Source organism: Camelus ferus, chromosome 7, assembly GCF_009834535.1.
Source record: "Camelus ferus isolate YT-003-E chromosome 7, BCGSAC_Cfer_1.0, whole genome shotgun sequence".
NCBI classification, from domain to species: Eukaryota; Metazoa; Chordata; class Mammalia; order Artiodactyla; family Camelidae; genus Camelus; species Camelus ferus.
The window spans coordinates 53,948,285-53,957,447 of NC_045702.1; the positions used below are offsets into that span (position 1 = coordinate 53,948,285).

The window sequence follows — 9,163 nt, forward strand, 5'->3', positions numbered from 1 at the left end:
TCATTTGTAAAGAAATAATCGTGTTTTAATCCAAAGACAAATCTTAAAACATGTTAAAGAATCATCCTATACACCCGACCACAGAGAAGCCACTATCTCTTTAACCTCATGCAATAATAAGTAATAAAATAATAAATACTAATAAATCTCCAGTTTAAACTTTTAAAAACACATTTTAAGTTAATTTAATTAAGAAATCATGGCCAATTAATCCATGACAATGGAGGCAACAATACATAATGCAGAAAAGACAGTGTCTTCAATAAGTGGTGCTGGGAAAGCTGGGCAGCTATATGTAAAAGAATGAAATTAGAACATTCTCTAATATCATATACAAAAATAAACTCAAAATGGATTAAAGACCTAAGATAAGACCAGAAACCGTAAAATTCCTAGAGAAACATACGCAGAACACTCTTTGGCATAAATTGCAGCAATAGTTTTTGGATCTGTCTTCTAAAGCAAAGGAAATAAAAGCAAAAAGAAACAAATGGGACCTAGTTAAATGTAAACGCTTTTTCACAGTAAAAGAAATCATCAACAAAACAAAAAGACAACCTACAGAATGGTAGAAATATTTGCAAAATCAAAAAGAACACAAATAACAAGCGTTGACAAGGATGTGGAGAAAAGGGAACCTTAATACAGTGTTAGGGGGAATGTAAATTGGTGCAGCCACTGCGGAAAACAGTATGAAGTTTTCTCAAAAAACTAAAAATAGAACTACCATATGAACCAGCAATTCCACTCCTGGGTCTATACCAGACAAAAACAAAAATACTAATTCAAAAAGATACACAGATCCCAATGTTCATAGCAGCATTAATTACAACTGCCAAGATATGGAAGCAATCTAAATGTCCATCCATGGTTGAATGAATAAAGATGTGGTATGAATATATGATGGAATACTACTCAGCCATAAAAAGGAAAATTTTGCCATTTGCAACAAGATGGATGGACTTGGAGGGCATTATGTTAAGTGAAATAAGTCAGAAAGAAAAAGACCAACACTGTATGATATCATGGAATCTAAAAAATACAACAAACTAGTAAATATAACAAAAAAGAAACAGACTCACAGATACAGAAAACAAATTAGTGGTTACCAGTGGGGAGAGAGAAGAGGGAAGGGGCAAGATTAGGGAGGGGCAATATAGGGGTAGGGGTACAAACTATTATGTATAAAATAAGCTACAAGGATATATTGTACAGCACAAAGAATATAGCCAATGTTTTATAACTATAAATGGAAAATAACCTTTAAAAATTGTGAATCACTATATTGTGCACCTGTAACATAATACTGTACATCAACTATATTTCAAGATAAAAAAGAAATCATAACAGACATTGGAATACTAAGATTCACTCATAATAAAGACATTACTTTTAAATTGAGGGGTGGAGGAAAATTTATAGCTTTAAATGATGTACAATAGAATAAAAAGAAAACTTGGAATCTAATAAATTAAATATACTTAGTATAAACTAAAATAATAAGGTGAATATAATTCACATGCTTAGTATTCTTATTCATAAATCTGAATAAAATAGGTGAAAAAATAAATGTAAGAGCAGAAAGTAATAAATAAAAAGAGAGATATAATTAAGAATCTTCAAACCAAAAGAAGATTCCTTCAAATAACTAATTAATTTGACAATAGCCTATAAAATTTGCTCAAGAAAAATGAAACAAAAGAGATGAAGGGGGGAAGGAGAGAGATTTGGGGCAAAGGTATTACATATTACAGTAGCAGGTGAGATTAAATATAAGTAGTATACTATTATTTAAAAGAAACAAAGACTCAGGTGAAAGAGAAAAATTGCAGAAAATTACAAATAAATCTGACTTATGAAGAATAGCATATCTGAAATTTCCTATAATCAGTGGAGAAATTGAATAACAAATTTAAAATCTACCCACTAAGTAAATATCCAGTCCTAATCATTTTATGGCCAAATTCTGTAAAATATTTAAGCCACCAATGCAAAGTACCAAAAAAAAGAATATGCCCCAATTTATTTTATAAGCTTAAGATAACCTTAATACTAAAATCATATGAAGGTAATATAAGAAAAAATAAAATAATGACTTATGAACTTAACTGCAAAAATTCTAAATAAACTATTCACAATTTGCATATGAACCGTTCAATGATTCAAACATAAAGTTAAAATTATTGAGTTGAATTTAATCCAGAAATCAAAATTATTACATCATTAGAAAATCTAATAATGTAATTCATCTAACTAAAGGGGGAAATCTATATTATTTTATCAAGTCATTATTCAATTTGTCATTTGTCAATTCACTTGTCTATTATTTTGTAACTCATCAACCAAAAATTCTTAATATATAAATTAAATGGCAGTTAATTAAAAAAAAAGTCATAGTCAATAGGGAAATGTTTACAGCATTCCCTTTAAAATCATGACTTTAAAGAATGCTTATTAACAGGTCTTCTGTTCAGCATTATACAGACCATCCCAGCTAGTTAAATAAAATAAGAAAGTAAAATAAAATTATGTATTGGAAAGGCAAATACAAAACTATCATTATTTGTAGAAGACACAATTGTCTAAGTAGATAATTCAAAAGAATCTACAGAAAAATAATTAACAGTTTATATAACACTTAAGGTCATGTGTAGGAGCCACATTAAAAATAATTGACTTTCTGTATACCAGTAATAAAAATAAACTTCAAATATATATAGTAGTGAAGAAAATATGTAAGTTACAGAAACTATAAAACTAATGAAAAAGTCAAAGTTCCTTACTAACAATTTTTTAAACTTTATTCAAAGACATTAAATCAGACATAGCAAAGGCAAAGATAAATCATTATCTTGGTCAGCTCAGGTTGCTGTAACAAAGAACCACAATCTGGATGCTTATAAATAACAGTAATTTACTTCTCACTGTTCTGGAGTCTGCAAGTCCGAGAACAGAGTGCCAGTATGCTGCAGTTCTGGTGACAACCCTCTTCTGGGTTGCAGACTGCCTACTTCTTACTGTATTATTACATGGTGTTAAGAAAGCTAGTTAGCTCTCTGGCCACTTCCTATAAGCGCACTAATCTCATTCATAACGACTCCACCCTCATGACCTCATTACCTTGCAAAAGTCCTACCGTCACATAGCATCACATTGAGATTAGCATTTCGATATATGAATTTTCTGGGGACACATTCAGTCCTTTGCAGATATGTTCATAGATAGGAAAACTCAGTGAAGCTTGTGACCTCGAAGACCTTGCTGACTTGTATGTTACCAACTGAAGAAATAACTGAGGCAAAGAACACATAATAATCATCTAAATTGAAGGAACAACCTATAGACAAATGCTGGAACTTCAAATTCAGCCTTAGACATTTTAATTATCAAACAACCTGGAACCAGATTAACATCATGTACCCAAATCAGGCCATGTGATTTGAAACTTATTCCAGCAGAACCCCCTCATCACCCATTGAGGTAAAACCTTGAACTGTTGGGAGCTTTTAGATTTGGCCACCCTTAATTATTAGGTCATTAATTGTGCCAGTTGGGTTCTGGCACTTTGGTTCAATTATGTCAGTAACCCTGATGCAGGTATCACCTTTGAAAATAAAAGATACTTTAAAGTCAAGCTTCCAGGCCCAACATTACCTTCAAATCTCACAGGGCCACAAAAGCATAACCTACACCAGCTCAAGTGGATACTTACTTGGAAGGATACCACAGTCCCACATCCCAGATGACATAGCCCCAGCCCAAGACCTTGCCATTGGAGATGACTTTCTCCCCTGCACCAGAGATGACTTCACTTAATACCAAGAACACCGCCCCAGCAATGTCCATGGGCTCTCTCCCCCAAGGTGCTGAGAAATTGGACATTGTCAATTGTCAAATTGGACAGATGGGGACATTTATTATTTTAGTTCCTGTAGTATCAGGGATTATAGTATATTTCCTGAGCTTGCTGTTTGCTTAGCCCATGATGCCATACGCTCCTTGCTCTCTGCCAAAGCATAAACCCCTACCCTCTCATGCCTAAAGGGAAATCTTACAGAGGTTACTCCCGTCTATGCTGTTCTACAAACTAATGCAGATTGTTGCTTTCCCCAGGAGGCAACTGCCTCATATTGGTCCTGCCTCAGTCCCCCGGAGGCAAGACTTCCCATTCTTTAGTGCCTTCTCATACCCCCTCGTCCCACTTGCCACCATGACCACCTGCCTTGTATCCCTGACCATGACCTCCACCGATCCCCCTTGGTTAAAAACAAAAACCACTAACCTTTCATATACTTTACTGAACTATAAGTTCATACCCTCCAACAATGTAACTGCTGAATCTTACACCTTGACCCAAGGCATACACCAAGATGTTGTCATAAAAATATAACTCATAGTTTGAATACACTAAACAACTTCACCATGATATTGTTAGAAACCCTGAACATTTTCATTTTTTTTCTTGGCTAATAGCATGTAAACTCGGAACGTGGTTCCAAGGACTCATAATAATTGTTTTCCTTCTTTTCAAAAAATTTATTTATTTTTATTCATTCATTTATTTATTTTTTCCCCTTAACAGAGGCACTGGGGATTGAACCCAAGACTTCGTGCATACCAAGCACGCCCTCTACCATTAAGCTATACCTCCCCCTGTTTTCCTCCTTTTTACTCTCATAGTAGAATATTCTCTATGCTATTTAGTGCAATGAATGCCCTCGACTCTCTAAAAGTCTCCTCTACTATTTAAGCCATGTGAATACTTTAAATTATTAAACTCAGAACTGATGTCAAGACATCAAGGGGTCAATTGTAATAACTTTTTTTTAATGCTGTCTTCATGATGAAACCAGAAAAGATGATGCCCTGTCAGTTCCCCATCTTGAGCACCCGACCATTTCCCTTACCTGATCTCACACTCCAGGCCATTATGCAGTGCCCTAATTGTCCCAGGGCCAGACAGGGACAACTAGCAACAGTCGCCAAACCCTAGAGAGTGATCACTTATTTAAATTAGCCAGTCTTCAGGGAGTGTGTAAATCCTAACTAAACTTCCCCCCTTGTCGTAATGAGCTGTTCCCTATGACGCTGGTGTGCTGTTATCCTGTCCTCAGGTACAACTCTCTAGAGACCTTCCCTGGCAGGCTTCCCTTGTTTGGAAGTGTAAGTAACAAAGAGTTCTGCCTTTCATCTCTGCGAGTGTCAGTGTGTTGTGGCTTGCCCTCAAAAGAAACCTTAGCTATCAGTTATTACAAGCTATTGAATATAGTTCCCTGTGCTACACAGTAGGACCCTGTTGTTTATCCATTTTATACACAGTAATTTGTATCTGCTAATCCCAAACTCCCTATGTATTCCTCCTCTCTCTTTCTTCTTTGGTAACCATAAGTTTGTTTCCATGTCTTTGAGTCTGTTTCTGTTTTGTAGATAAGGTCAAATAATAATAACTAAATAAAAGAAACCTTAAATCTTACAAAAAGATTCTCCTGTGCCATTTCCTCAGCCAGACTCAACCTATTCTAGGTCTCTAGTTCTGACTAAAGGCATTTAAGTAAAACGACACACAAAGCCTTCCTCTGCCACCGTGCCACTTGCCAGGTTTTCTCAGAAGAGGCTTTACCTCAGGCTAGCCTCCTAAAAGATGATCTCCTTCCAGAGCCTCAAATGTGGGAAAGCAAGAGCTTCCTGGCTTGGATATATCTGCATAGTTCTAACCACTTCCCATTATCTGACTGGAGCTGGGCTCCAGGCCTGTGGAGTGGGGGGCCAGATGGGAGGTGGAAGTGGAAAATAGGGGAAACAAATAACAAAAACCCTGCCATCTGCTGGGTTCCTTCCTTAATGTCTACTTCCCTCTCTTGTCTACTTGCTCTTCCTGCTACTCCCCCCAACGTGGGAGGCTTTCTTTTGTTCTCACTTAATTTTGGAATTGCTCACAAAAATGTATATTTAGAAGTCGCATGGATGTGCTATTGGAGCTGTTTGAAGAGATCTGAAGCCTGAACTGGTCAAACAGGCCAACTTAAAGTAGGTGTTGTGTTAACAATGGCAAACTTTTAGTGTGCCTGCTTTTCAGTGGTCCCGTGATCCCATAAAGACGTCTGTCATGCTGAAGAACCGTCCTGAAGGTGTCAGAAGAGAGGCCCATATTTGTATCATTTATTTTACTTGTAGAGAAAGGCACCTAACTAATTTTAAGGCTTTCATCAAAAACTTGTCTTTTTCTATCCCATAGTCCATTTCCTTTGGCCGAGCAGGTAAATTTTAAAGGAACTCAACACTACTGAGGGAGGCAGCCAAATGAGGCAAAATAACCAGGTGACCATTGTTTGGAAAGCTGGACAGCCACATGTAAATCAGTGAAGTTAGAACACTCCCTCACATCATACACAAAAATAAATTCAAATGGCTTAAAGGCTTAAACATAAGATAAAACACTATAAACTTCCTAGAAGAGAACCTAGGCCAAACATTGTCTGTTATGAATCATAGTAATGTTCTTTTAGGTCAGCCTACCAAGGCAATAGCAATTAAAGCAAAAACAAAACAAAACAAAACAAAAAAACACAAATGGGACCTAATTAAACATATAAGCTTTTGTACAGAAAAGGAAACTATAAACAAAATGAAAAGACAACCTACAGAATAGGAGAAAATATTTGCAAATGATGGGACTGACAAGGACTTAATTTCTAGAATTTACAAACAGCTCATATAACTCAATAACAAAAAACCCCCCACAAACCACCCAATTAAAAAGTGGGCAGAAGACCTAAACATACATTTCTCCAATGAAGACATACAGATGGCCAACAAGAATGTGAAATGATGCTCGATATCACTGATCATCAGAGACATACAAATCAGAACTGCAAGGGGATACCACCTTACAATGGTCAGAGTGGCCATGATTAAAAAGCCCACAAATGATAAATGCTGGTGAGGCTAGAGAAGAGAGGGAACCCTCCTGCCCTGCTGGTGGGAATGTAGTTTGGTGCAGCCATTATGGAAAACAGTACAGAGATTCCTCAAAAAACTAAAAAATAGACTTACCATGTGATCCAGCCATCCCAGTACCGGGCATATATCTGGAGGAAACTCTAATTTGAAAAAATACATGCATCCCAGTGTTCATAGCACTACTATTTATGATAGTGAGGACATAGACTAAATGTCCCTTGACAGATGATTGGATAAAGAAGTTGTGGTATATATATATATGTGTGTGTATATATATATAGTAGAATATATATATATATAGTAGGATACTACTCAGCCATAAAAAAGAATGAAATCATGCCATTAACAACAACATGGATGGACCTGGGGATAGTCATACTAAGTGAAGTAAGCCAGAATGACACAGAAAAACACTATATGCTATCACTTGTATGTAAATTCTAAAAAAAAAAATGACACAAATGAACTTATTTACAAAACAGAAAGAGACCCACAGACATAGAAAACAAACTTACGGTTACCAGCAGGGAAAGGGAGTGAGGACAGATAAACTGGGAGATCAGGATTTGCAGATACTATTATATATAAAATAGATAAACAACAAGGTCTTACTGTATAGTATAGAGAACTATATTAAATATCTTGTAATAGCCTGTAATAGAAAAATGAAAAGGAACATATATGTGTGTGTGTTTATCTCTCTCTCTCTCTATATATATATAGATATATATACACACATATATAACTGAATCACTATGTTCTACACCAGAAACTAATACAACATTGTGAACTGACTATACTTCAATTAAAAATAAATCAATAAAATAAAATTTAAAAAAACCCCAGAACATTGAGAGAGGCAGCCAAATCAGCCAAAATAAAGAGGGTGACTATGGGCAAGAAATACCTCAGACAAATGATTTTCATATCAAATTTGATTGACTTGAAGTTCACCTCCTATCTTTTCTCTAGATGAAGTGTTAATAAGCAGTGAGAAAAAAGAAACAAAAACAAACTCAAATTATCTAGTAAATTCTCAATACAGATGAATGTTTAAGTAGCTGGAATCTGATTGCTCTCTCTATTGAAAAATAAAAAGCAGGTTTATTAAAGTATTAGCAAATCATAACAAGTGCTAGTACCGAGTTCTCAAAGATATCTATTCAAGACTCTGGAGTTTGGGGCTTAAATTAATCTCCTGTATCCTCCATTCCAAATATTAAACACATCGTGAACTTAGTTTAAAACTTTAAAACATATCACAGGATAATTCTTAATAGATTCCTGGAAACAAGTTGAATTTGTCCACTCATGTATATAAAATATGTCATAGTGAAAATAACCACCTAAGAAATCATGTTTATCTCTGAAATCTGTGGTTGCATCACAGGTTTATGTGACAATCTAAATCTCTTGTAAGTCATGCAGGATTATGTCGAAATGCATTTCCAGAGGAGATGTTTACAAAACCACATGTTCACTGTAAATTTGCAAAGAAAAAAATTCACATGGCGCTCAATAAAGATTAATTTTAAAAGTTTAACTTTAAATATTTCCTAGTTCTAAATAAAAATGAAAATGTAAGATTAGTGAAGAAACCAAAGGTATCTGTGGTATCTCAGTGAAAGAGTCCTTTTGCTTGTAATGTGAATTCATTGGTCTTCTATAAATTGGATAGTGATTACATTATAAGCTTCTCCATGAACAGAGAATTATTTCTAATCAAAGCATCTGCAAATATTTATAACCAGTAGCTCTGATTGGAAAACAAGGCTGTAGATTTTAGAGCGCAACCTGTAGAATTCTGATTAAATTGAGGAAAAAAAATCTCATAATGCATAATGGTCTTGTTTGTTGAGTCTCCAGATATTTATTTTGGTTGAATTCTTTTTAGCCTAACTGACTGTGGCTGTAACTGCAAGGATGGAAGACTTAACTCTAACACGATACAATGTTTACTGCAAGTAGTGTTCTTTGGAGAAATCTACAAGAAGGGAAGAATCTTCCTTCTTAACAAACTACTTCTTGCAGGATTAATTTTCACCCTAGAGTAAAGAATGACATAGAAAAGTTTGCCAATGATACTTTATATCTGAGCTGTATTTTATGTCCATTGTTAAAAACAATAGCACCACTTTATTGCCTTTGATTTACGAAGCACATTAACAAATGCTGTCTCAGTTACTTTGAAGGCAGACCAGGA

The 9,163-nt window shown here is 35.1% G+C and overlaps 1 long non-coding RNA gene and 1 other non-coding gene across 2 annotated transcripts in view; both read right to left on the reverse strand.

The window, feature by feature from the left end:
- Positions 1–9,163, reverse strand: part of LOC116664949 — a 370,748-nt gene that overhangs the window by 284,003 nt on the left and 77,582 nt on the right. The window lies entirely within an intron of this gene.
- Positions 4,580–4,651, reverse strand: TRNAT-GGU. Its single transcript has one exon. It is a non-coding gene; the product is annotated as a tRNA-Thr (tRNA).